We start from the raw sequence: 11,946 nt of genomic DNA, 5'->3' as shown, positions 1-11,946 counted from the left end.
AATATTGTTAAAGTCCTCAGAGAGATGTGGACTAGATCATGTAGTCTTGTGATTCCAAGTGAGTTTGAGTCCTTGTAGATCTTCATGAAGTCAGACGGGTTTCGACTCATTTTCTCCCTCAGTGGCTTTCCATGTATTGTCGTCACGAGGGCATCGTGCCTTCTGACTGTATAAATAAAACAGCCCAACTCTATAAAAATTCCTTCCATCTCCTAGTATACCCTTGTACTCAACAACAAAATAATATTTACATACCACTTTTCAACAAAAGTTTCCAAAGCAGTTTACATAAAGGAATAGCAAACAAAAATAAGATGGATCCCTGTCCCCAAAGGGCTCACAATCTAAAAGGAACTATAAGACTATTCTAGTCACTCTGTGGACTAAAATAAAAAGGGGAGCAAGCTTACCCTTTTGATCCAAAGAAATTTTCATAATCTTTCTGAGGCTCACCTCCTCACTCAGCGGCACATGGGGTGAGGGCTGGACACCCTTCTTGCCACCTAACCTGGTGGCAAATGGGATCCGTGCAGCCAGCGCCGTGCTCAGAGCTGGGGGAAGCACCTGAGGAGGTGCAGAGTTGCTCATGTAGCGCCACCAGAGGTTGCTGTCGGCCAAATCACTGAGACCAGCATGCCCGGACCAGCCTGGGAGGATGAGTTTTGCAGATGTGCGGGGAACCTTTTCCTGCATCCGAGAGAAAAATGGCTCCTAGGCAGAAGACTGCAAATCTGTCTGGAGGGGTGGATTGGCTTGACGGTCTTTCCATCTCTTTAAAAACCTTTCCCTGCCGTTGGGGAAGGTGAGGGATGGGGCATGGCCCGCGGGGGGGCTGCCAGACGGAATCTTTTAAACATGAAATGTTGCCTTTGTCTCCGCGGCCGGAGCGAGAGCCGAGAAACGGAGCTTTGTGATGGATCTAGCGTTGGGGGCCCATTCGAGCTCGCTCTCTGTGTGGCCTCTTCCTTTCTTCCTCCCCCCCCACCCCTTCTAAAATAATATATTTTATTTTTCATCCTGTAAACACTGATGGGCTCAAGGTTGACTGCTGACTTTCTGCCTTTTCTTGTAAGAGCGTCGCGAGAGACACTGCTGTCCAACAGAGGTGGAAATGGAGACACAGTCGCCCTCCTCGTGCTTGGAAACAGGGGAATAATCTTTCCCCCGCTGTCCAGGCTTTAATGTGTATCCCATTTGGCTATTTATAACTCTATATCAACATCAAATGATTGCCTTGATTTGTTTTCCCTCTAGCCATGCATTCCAATAATTAATGCACGACATCCATCTTAAGTTGGCGGTATCGATCTTAACGTCGGTTCCCCCTCGGCCCCTTTTAACGCAGAAATAATTTCTCTGTTTTGACATAACCACCCCGGCCTAACATCTGTACAGCCACGGGCCCCTCTGCGGCTCTTTCCTCTGCTTTCCAGTATGGTGCTTGCATCGTTCTTGCTGCTATGGACCAGCATGAACCCAGCCCAGGCTCAGATGACGTGTGGATGTCCAGAAGGGCAGGGGTCCAGCCCCCGGAACAGGGCTCCGCATCTATCTTTAAGTGGAGACAACCTGTTCAGAGGCAGTCTCTTTCTGTGTGCCCAGATGCTGAGGGGTCATACGGCAAAGGGGGTCTGTGATCCATCAGGCCCTGTTCTTGGGCCTCCCACTGGGCTGTCCACTGTTAGAAGCAGTATGCTCAGCCAAATGGACTTCTTGGTCTGTTCTGGTGCTCCCCTCTAACCAACACCAAGTCTTTATTTATTTATTTATTTATTTATTTATGCATTTTTAGATCCCGCTCTTCCTCCAAGGAGCCCAGGGCGGCGTACTCTATACTTAGGTTTCTCCTCACAACAACCCTGTGAGGTAGGTTAGGCTGAGAGAGAAGGGACTGGCCCAGAGTCACCCAGCAAGTCTCATGGCTGAATGGGGATTGGAACTCGGGTCTCCCCAGTCCTGGTCCAGCACTCTAACCACTACACCACGCTGGCTCTGTATTTTAACCGTAACACGCTCCCAGAAGCAGTGCTTAGTTTAGGAGTTCTCCAGTTTGGGGATCTAGATGATGATGATGGTGGGAGTAGTAGTCAGCAACCTCGGAGGGCCCCAATTGGAGACACACACACACACACAAAAGTATGTGAAGTGCCTTTGACCACTGTGGCTGAGGAAGAGGGGGGGTTGAGAACCCTTAGGAACATCGGAAGCTGCTGTCTGCGGAGTCAGACCACCGGTCCATCTAGCTCAGTATTGTCCGCACTGACTGGCAGGGGCTTCTCCCAGGTATCAGGCAGGAGTCTCTCTCTCAGCCCTACCTGGACTTGCCGCCAGGGACTGACGCTGGGCCTTCAGCGCAGATGCTCTGCCTCTGAGCCCCATCCCCTAAGGGGAACAATCTTACAGCAGACAGCACGATGGGTGTTTGGTCACCCATCGAAATGCAAACCAGCCATGCTAAATTCAATGTAAATTCAATGTTCAAATGAAGGTAACTGGAAGGCGGCTGAGGTGGGGGGGGCACCTCCCTGTACCGTCTCCCATGGACCCCCGCCACGCCCACGTCTTTGATCTCTCCGAGACCAGAGGACCTGTGATCCCCACTTTGCGGCCTCCCGGCCATGTGTCCTGGGCTTAGGGTGGCGAGGCTGCTGCGTTTGCTTAAGTGTTTCCAATCTGGCCGGCGCGACAGGCCGGCTGGGACAGTGCGAGGGTCAGGCCGCTCCCCCCCCCCCGCTTTGCTCCTGGGGTCTCGGGAACAGCGAAACAAAAACACCATCTTGCAGCATTGAAGCCCCCGAACCTTGCGGCATGCCGGGCGGATTAGGGAGGGGCTCAGCCTCACCCCTTGGACCTCTGTAATGTTTCCCACACTGCTCCCAGGCGGGAGACACCTTCAAGTCTGGCAGGAGCGGGGAATGTGATACAGAGACTGTTGATCTTCAGCTCCGGGGTGGCTTTTCGTGGCAGAGTGCAGGCCAACTAGCCCAGGGGCCTGTTGCCTTCCGAAGCAGGATTTGGTGGTCTTGGGCAGGAGCGGTCAGCCTGAGGCTCTCCGGCGGCTGGGACTACAACTCCCATCACCCCCTGCCGCAGTCGAATCTGACAAGGGGCGATGGGAGTTGTAGTCCAGCAGCAGGAGAGCCTCGGGCTGGCCACCCCTGGTCTTGAGTGCCTCTTACAAATGGCTCTGTAACCGAGCCACCTCAGAAGAGCCCCTTCTTCTTCTTCCTCCCATCCGGCTGAGTGAATCAATCTCGGGAGATGCAATTATCAGATTTTTGCAGCCCACTCTCCTCCTCCAGCCACCGGGGCAAGCCTCTCTCTCTCTTTCTCTCCTTGGAAAGTGACAGCTGCAAACTCAGCCTCCTGCAATAGGTTTCCCCTCATTGTGGACGGGATAGCACAGTACTCTCCAGGCCACTGAGAGGAGGAGGGGGCGGCAAGGGGGATCAGCGTGAAATGCTTCCCCCCCCCCCGCTCCAGTTGGAAAGGCGGATGGAGGGGAAGCCGCTTTGCTGACTCTGGCCTTCTCAGCAGCACCTCATTTGTTCCAAAGCAATAAAGGGATGACATTATGGAACGCTGGTACCTAATAAATATATGAAATATCTCTATAGATGGGGGAGGAGGAGGCTGTCATTTCAGAGACAGATGTGCTGCTGTGAGTCACGCTCCCCTGGCCTTGTCTCTCTTCACCCCCGCCTCACCCCTCTCCACTTCATAAAAAGCAGAGGAAATGCCAAAGAAAACCAAGGGAGCATCCTGGTTCGGCACAGAGGCGGCTGCCTCCGACTGAGTCAGGCCCTTGGTCCACCTAGCTCAGGCTCGTCTACACTGACTGGCAGCAGCTCTCTGAGGTTTTAGGCAGCCATACCTGGAGAAGCTGCCAGGCGTTGAATCTGGGGCCTGCTGCATGCAATGCAGGTGCTCTGCCACTGATCTCCAGCCCTATCCCCAAAGGTGGGATACTGGAGGTTCTCATCCAGGCACTGACCACACCAAAGCCTGCTTAGCTTCCGCACTGTGGCTGTATTGTGTGCCCTTAGACCAGGGGGAGGCAACCTTGGCTCTGCAGCTGCTGTGGAACTACAACTCCCATCATTCCTACAGCCCCATTAAATTGTGATGAAGGGAGCTGGAGTTCAGGAACAGCTGGAGCGCGGAGATTGTCCACCTCTGCCTTTGACCCTGCTCTGGGACCCCTGCGATTGCACCCATGAGGCTGGCTGCGGAGTCACTGGCAACTCACCCCCCGCCGGCCCCGCTGGACAAAAAGATTACATGCAGACAAAGACCTCGTGTGGATTGTAGGCTCCTTGCGGGCAGTGACCTGTCTCTCTGCTTACACTGTTGGGCACCACATACTGCAGAGTCTCTAAAGAAAAACATCCCATGTTCCTTGGGTAGGGAGGAGATCTAAGAGGAGAGAGGAGAGCTGGTCTTGTGGTAGCAAGCATGAATTGTCCCCTTTGCTAAGCAGTGTCCATCCTGGTTTGCATTTGAATGGGAGACATAATGTGAGCCCCATAAGATCTTTTCCCTCGGGGGATGGGGCCGCTCTGGGAAGAGCACCTGCCTGCTTGCATACAGAAGGCTCCAAGATAGGGCTGAGAGAGACTCCTGCCTGCAACTTTGGAGAAGCTGCTGCCAGTCTGTGTAGACAATGCTGAGCTAGAGGGACCAAGGGTCTGACTCAGTAGATGGCAGCTGCCGATGTTCCTATGTTAGGTGAGGCACGGACTTGCCAGGACATGGGAAGGTGCCCGGTGCTGCCTCGGACCCTCTGTCCTAGTCTACTCTTTGCTCCTCTGGCTAAGGGAGGCCCTCCAATACTGAATGAGATGGACCAATGCTCTGACTCCGTAGAAGGCATCTCCTTCATGGAAGAGCATCTGCTTTGCCTGGCGAAGGTCCCCGGTTCAATCCCTGGCAGCATCTCCAGGTAGGGCTGGGAAAGACCCCTGCCTGATACCCTGGAGATCTGCTGCCAATCGGAGCAGAGCATACTGAGCTTGATGGACCAGGAGTCTGACACGGTAGGAGGCAGCTTCCTCTGTGGGGGCCCAGGCACCAAGCGAGGGCTTGGCCGCTTCTTAACTGGCACCACCGTCTTGGCTTCCTGTTGGAACCCGCTTTTTCGGAGCAGGCTAATCCCCTACTTGGGGGGTTTATTCTCATGCATCCCCTGGACTCTACCAAGCCTATTAAAGAGTTGTCCCTCCACCTGCTGCCTAGGCAGGAAGAAAGGGGGCCCAGCTTTCGGGCCAAGGAGTCTGCCGAGGTTCACGGCAAAGGCATGCCACCCCCCAGCCCCAAAGCAAGCCCCCTCTGTGCTCTGGGCATCCCAGCTACCTGGGGCCTCAGACGCCCGACTGGTTTCGCAGGGCTGGAGAAAGCGGGACGAGCGACGGGGCGTAGGGAGCAAGATTAGCTTCCGGCCATTGTAGGGCCATCCATCATTTTTATGCCCTGGGGCCCTCCGTCATTTCTATGACTTCCCGTCTCAATAACAAGGGAGGAAACGTCACCCGGCTCGTTATTTATTCTCCCCACCTTTAGAGGGAGAGGGTGAGGGCGGGTTTGGCGCTTCTTGAACGAGGGGCCTCCAGGACGAGCAAGGTGGGTCTGGAGAGGAGAGCTGGTCTGGTGGTAGCAAGCAGGACTGGTCCCCATAGCTAAGCAGGGTCTGCCCTGGTTGCATCTGAATGGGAGACTAGAAGTGTGAGCACTGGAAGATATTCCCCTCAGGGGATGAAGCCGCTCTGGGAAGAGCAGAAGGTTCCAAGTTCCCTCCCTGGCAGCATCTCCAAGGTAGGGCTGAGAGAGATTCCTGCCTGCAACCTTGGAGAAGCTGCTGCCAGTCTGTGAAGACAATACTGAGCTAGATAGACCAGTGGTCTGACTCAGTTTATGGCAGCTTCCGATGTTCCTAGGTGAAGCCACCAGGCCCTCAAGAACCTAAGAGCAGCCCTGCTGGATCAGGCCCAAGAAGGCCTACCTAATCCAGCCTCCTCTTTCACACAGGGGCCCACCAGATGCCTCTGGGGAGCCCACCCTCTCTCCTGCTGCTGTTTGCTCCCCTGCCACTGGAACTCAGAGGCAGCCTGCCTCGGAGGCTGGAGGTGGCCTTTAGCCACCAGACTCGTTGCCACTGATAGCCCTGTCCTCCCTGAATTTGCCTAAGCCCCTCTTCAGGCCACCCAAGCTGGTAGCCGTGACTCCGGAGCGAAGGTGGCCGCCAGACCGGAGGGTTTCTGCACAAGATCTCGAGGGCCGCTCCCCGAAGCTGCTGGCAGGGGTTGTGCCTTTTGGAAATGCCTCTGCTGCAGACAGACTCGGGCCATCCTGGAGATGCTGCCAGGGATTGAACCTGGGTCTTTCTGAGCTGCTGGGGTGCTGAGCCCCTCTCCCCCCGCTGTGGCTTCTGCTCTCCTTCAGGGAGTGAGTGGCAAGCCAGAACATTTTAGTGCCAGCCAGCCTGAACTGGGGCACCGCTGCCCCCTCGCCCGTTCCCTCCCTCGGCGGCAGCCAGAGATGAAAGCCCCGCGGTCTGCTAATCTGGGCCAGGAGGAAGGAAGCTGCTGTCAGCAGGGCTGGCTTGCTTCATGTTCTCCCTATCAATTAACTCTCCGAAGCGCTCCGGGGCGGGGGGGGGGCATCAGGTTGCCGGAAGTGAGGAGGCGAGTGCAGGCCTGCTCAGAGCTGGTGGGGGGCTCAGAGACACCCGTCCCGTCGGCAGGAGGCCAATGTGTGAATTGGATGTCTAAGCAGGGGCTCTGGAAGAGCGTGGCCCCCTTCCCTGCCTTGTGGCTCACAGAGGAGAGGCCTCTCAAGGGCTAGCTGCCATGCTGGCTAGGTGGAACTTCCATGCTTGAGAGCAGTATAGCTTTGAGCGCTTAGGAACACCAATCGGGGAGGGCTGGTGCCTTCCCAGAGGCATCTGGTTGGCCACTGCAAATGCTGGAGGGGACGGGCCTTCGGTTTGATCCAACAGGGCTCTTAGCATGCTTATATGTGCGTCTTGCCGGTGAGTCTGTTGACCAGGCTAAGTGGAACCTCCATGCTCCGAGGCAGTCTACCACAAAATACTAGTCATTAAGGAGCAACTCTGAGGCAGGGCTGTAGTGTCGAAAGAAGCCAAAGGTGTGTGGTGATGGTCATTCGTTTTGATGGCTTGAAAGGGGGAGAGACATATTCATGGCGGAGGAGGAGAGGTCTATTCACGACTACGAGTCATGATGGATTCATGGAACCTCCAGGTGCAAGAGCAGCCAGTTGCAAGCAACCATAGGCCCTGCATGTGGATTCCTTGGAGGCGTCTGATTAGCCGCCGCCGTTGGGAAACAAGGCACAGGACCTAACGGACCTGACGGACCTTGGGCCTCATGGATCCGGGCTCTTCTGCTGTCCTTTCGACTGGCTGAGCTCTGCAGCCGCCTCCACCCAGAAGTGCTTGTTCTTTGGAGCGGCAACGGCAACCCGCACCTGACGTCTGCCTGCATCCCTGATGGAGCCGCGGCGCCCGGCCGCCTGTGGGAACCTGCCCTCTGCTTGGGGGCGGAAGGGACCACACAGGATCGGCGGTCTTGACTCTCTATCCGGCCAGACATCGGAGGCCCTGTAATTAAAGCAGGATGGGCGGGTGTGGAGGAGCGCTCAAGTTTACAGAGATAAGCTGGGGAGGGTGACGAGAGGCAAATTAATACCAGCTGGAAATCTCACACTGAAGCTCCCCTCTCCCCCGCCGACTTTGAAGATCTCCCCAGGATGGATTGATAATTTGACTGGATTTATTTTGGTTGTGACGGGGTGGGTGGGTGAGGGACACGGCCAGCTGCCTTCTACTGAGTCCAACCCTTGGTCCATCCAGCTCAGTATGGTCTACCCAGACTGGCAGCAGCTTCTCCAAGGTTTCGGGCGGGAGTCTCTCCCAACCTTTCCTGGAGAGGCTGCCGGGGACGGAACCTGAGACCGCCCGCATGCCAAGCAGACGCCCTACCTGTGAGCTACGGCCATCTCCTTGCAGTGTCCTCCCAACACACATCTGTAAGCAGCAGGATCGATCTCTTAAATACTGTGGTTGGTTTGTTAAGCCAGCGCCTGCTGCACGAGGTTTCGTATTGCTCTCCTGTCATGCTGAAGAGTCTTTTTCTCCTCTGCCGGTAAGTTCTGAACTCAGCACTTCCCGCTTAGCTGGCTGGCAAAGAAATGCAACACTGCTACTAAGAATATCTAGATACTGCTTTTCAACGAAAGTCCCCTAAGCGGCTTATATAGAGGAATAGAAATAAATAAATAAAGATGTGCTGCCTATCCCCCAAAGGGCTCACAATCTAAAAAAGAAACACAAGATAGACACTAGCAACAGCCACGGGAGGGATGCTGTGCTGGGGATGGATAGGGCCAGTTGCTCTCCCCCTGCTCAATAAAGGGAATGACCTCTTTGAAAAGGTGCCTCTTTGCTCAATTAGCAAGGACTAAATGCAGGTTTCTACACAGTCTGTTTGGAAAACTGTGGTGGTTAGAGTGTTGGACTAGGACCGGGGAGACCTGAGTTCAAATCCTGATTCAGCCATGAAACTCACTGGGCGACTCTGAGCCAGTCAGCTCTCTCTCAGCCTAACCTACCTCACAGGGTTGTTGTGAGGAGAAACATAACCATATACACCACTCTGGGCTCCTTGGAGGAAGAGTGGGATAGGAATGTAAAAACAAAACATAAAAAGATCTTGAGGCAGAACTATTTTGACACAAGACTGTCCAGCCTCAAAGGCAGGAGACCCTGGCTGGCATATATGGGCCCAAATGGGCTAATAGGCATGCACTTGGGTAGCCATCCCAAAGTGGGTGTTAGCTGCTTGTGATTCACGCAGTGGCCTCTAGGTGGAGGCAGTGAGGACATAAGCGGGGGAGCTTAGCAGAGGGCGCCTGCCTGCCATGGGTGCTGAGCAGATGCCACTATGGGGTCCGCTTCTGGCTGCACGACAGTCCTCCGTGGGTACTGTGCCCCCAGCCCCGTCTGAGGCACCAGGGCAGATGCGGCCGAGTGTCCTGCCACAACTCACAAGCAACTCCAGCTAGTTGGTTTTTAGTGTCTTGCAAAGGAGAACAAGTCTTATTAGGACCGCTTTGTGGTCTAGCAGCTTGGACTCTTTGTGGTCTAGCAGCTTGGACTATTTAACATGCTTGCCAAGGCTGATTTGCCAAGTTGCTGACGGTGATCAAGCCCAGCCTCAGCTTAATTGCACGAAAGACATGTGAAGGCAGGAGAAAACCGCCTGGCGAACAGAAGCAGAGCTCCCTTAGTGGCCGAACTTAAATCTCCCAGGAGCTACCCTTTCCACCTCTCTGTTTCTCTAAGTATTAACGGTGGCTGGGGTTAGTAATGGTCTGGATAAGGGCCAATACACTGAAACTCAGTCTTGACAAAACCACCCAAGGTACTGTAGGTGGGTGGTTCATTTGCCCAAGCAGGTGGCGTTCAACCTGTTCTGGATGAGATGGCACTCCCATTGAAAAGGGCCAGGTTTGGGCAGGTGCTCAGAGGTTCTTTGTTACTGAAGGCCCAAATGGCATCAGTGGCACAAAGCACCTTCCGCCAGCCAATGCGCCAGCTAGAGGCTTTCCTAGGCAGAGACAGCTTGGCCACCGTTAGTCATGCATTTGTAACTTCTGGGCTAGACTACTGCAATGTGTTGTGCATGGGGCTGCCTTTGGAGACTGTTTGGAAATGGCATTAGTTCAAAATACAACTGGAACCGGGCACCTCTGAACACAATTTCAAGTGCTGGAGCTCACCTTTAACACCCTGCCTTGGGAAGAGCATCTCTTGTTGTGTTGAGTAGCCCATGTTTGCTCCTCTGGGGAGAAGAGGATCTTTTTTTGTGGTAGTACTCTGCTGATGGAATCTCCTCTTAAGGGATGCTTGCCCAGTACCTATGTTAATGTCCTTTTGGCACCAAGCAAAGACTTCTTGCATTTTATCATCCAAAGAGATGTTAATACTTGATGACAAGATATTCTTATTACGGTTGGTGTGTCGTCGTTTCATTGTGCAGTTTTTTGTTTGTTTTGCTGATTTCATGTTTCTTTTCTAGGTCAATTTGTGTGTTTCAGTTGTGTGTGCACTGCTTTGGGAGGCCTGGCCCACAAGGTGGTATATAAAAATCGATTGATTGATTAAGTGCCATCAAGTCGGTGTTGACTCTTAGCGACCACATAGATAGATTCTCTCCAGGATGATCCGTCTTCCACTTGGCCTTTCAGGTCTCTCCGTGATGCATTCATTGCTGTCGTCATTTAGTCCATCCACCTTGCTGCTGGTCGTCCTCTTCTTCTCTTTCCTTCAACTTTCCCCAGCATCACGGACTTCTCAAGGGAGCTGGGTCTTCGCATAATGTGTCCACAGTATGATAGTTTGAGCCTGGTCATTTGTGCCTCGAGTGAAATAGCCCCGTTAAAATAGTTAGCACTAGTCGATGAGGCCCATGGTTGACTGGGCAAAGTAGAATTTTTTTAAAAAAATTAATGTGCTTGCAAAAGGGAAGTAAAGGACCTGTTTGAAATTTGTAGGATTTCAACTTCAAACATCATGCATTTTGTTGACTAATGACCATATATGGTAAATATGAATAATCGTACATTTAAATCCGAGAAAGATCTTCTGCTCCTCTTGGGCATGATGTTGATTTGGAATGATTGAACCGATTTGTTATATATTTTAAATCCCACCCACCCCACACACAGCATCTTCCAGTGTAAAAAGTAGTGCATTCAGCTAATTTGAGTGGCAGGATTGTGTAATTGGGTATCTGTAGGTTACAGGGAAGTATGACTTTATATCGCACAAAGACGTTCCTCACAAGGTAAAGCAGATTCATCCCAACAAAGACATGTTTTAGGATGGTTTCAAGCATTTCAATGTATTTTCACACCCACCCACTCCGAAAGCGGCTCGCCTTTGCCTTGTCTGTGGTGGAAGTGGCTGCTTCCCGTAACATGAAACAGGTGCCCCTGTTTCAAGGCACCTCGGCTTGTGAATTTGCTCTCCGGCTTCCCTTCTTTTTGCTCCACATTCTTTTCTTCTTCTTCGTCTCTTTCTGCCTTGCTTCCTTGCCTGCCCCCTCTTCCTCCGCCCCCCACGAACCTCTGTGCCTGCCTCTGGGGTTATGAAAAAGACTGCCATTCTGAATCCATGCAAGAGTTTCCTCTTTTCCTTCCCCCCCCTTTTTTGGGGGGGGGGGACTTTTTCTGCGTAAAGCCAAACCTCCCTTGTCTTACAAGGAGGCCTTCATTAAACAACAAAGAAAGAATGTCTTGCGCGAATAGACACTGACCCCAGAGAAGCGGAGGCGGGAGGTGGAATTATTTTCCGAGAGTTGTGGGTATTTTGGGGGGACTGAGCGGGCGGAGCCATTAAAACCAAAGGGACAAAAGGAGTTGCGGGAGGGGGGTGTGCTGGAGCTTTTGTGTCTGGCCTGGATTTGGAGGCAATTAAACCTTGAAGGTTTCCAGTCCAGGTTATACAAATGGCCAATCATTAAAGCATTGAAATGTCTCTGGAAATTGGAACCAGGCCTCTGAGGCCCCCATCTTGTGGGCAGATGGCGGACGTGTCTTTTCTAATGAGCCAAGGGACCTCGAGGTTGAGGTTGGCCTCTGTTTCCTCCCTTCCCTTTGCTGGGCTGGGTCAAGCGGGGCTGCAAGGGCCTTGAGCAGAGGACCAAGGGTGGTCTTTTCGGCTAGGGGAGACAGCCCCTGGTGCAGTGGTTAGTGCACTGGATTAGGGCCGGCGAGACCCGAGTTTGAATCCCTGTTCAGCTATGAAACTCACTGGGTGACGCTCGGCCAGTCCCTTCTCTCTCAGCCTGACCTGCCTCATGGGGTTGTCACCCAAACGTGGGTGTGCCATACCAGCATCCTACCTACGAGTCATTGACAGACCTC

The 11,946-nt window shown here is 53.2% G+C and overlaps 1 protein-coding gene across 1 annotated transcript in view; it reads right to left on the bottom strand.

Moving 5' to 3' along the window:
* METTL25B (methyltransferase like 25B) overlaps positions 1-11,946 on the bottom strand; it is a 62,376-nt gene that overhangs the window by 21,905 nt on the left and 28,525 nt on the right. The window lies entirely within an intron of this gene.

This window comes from Hemicordylus capensis, chromosome 14 (genome assembly GCF_027244095.1).
Source record: "Hemicordylus capensis ecotype Gifberg chromosome 14, rHemCap1.1.pri, whole genome shotgun sequence".
Lineage (NCBI taxonomy): Eukaryota > Metazoa > Chordata > Lepidosauria > Squamata > Cordylidae > Hemicordylus > Hemicordylus capensis.
This window is presented reverse-complemented; position numbering and strand designations above follow the sequence as displayed.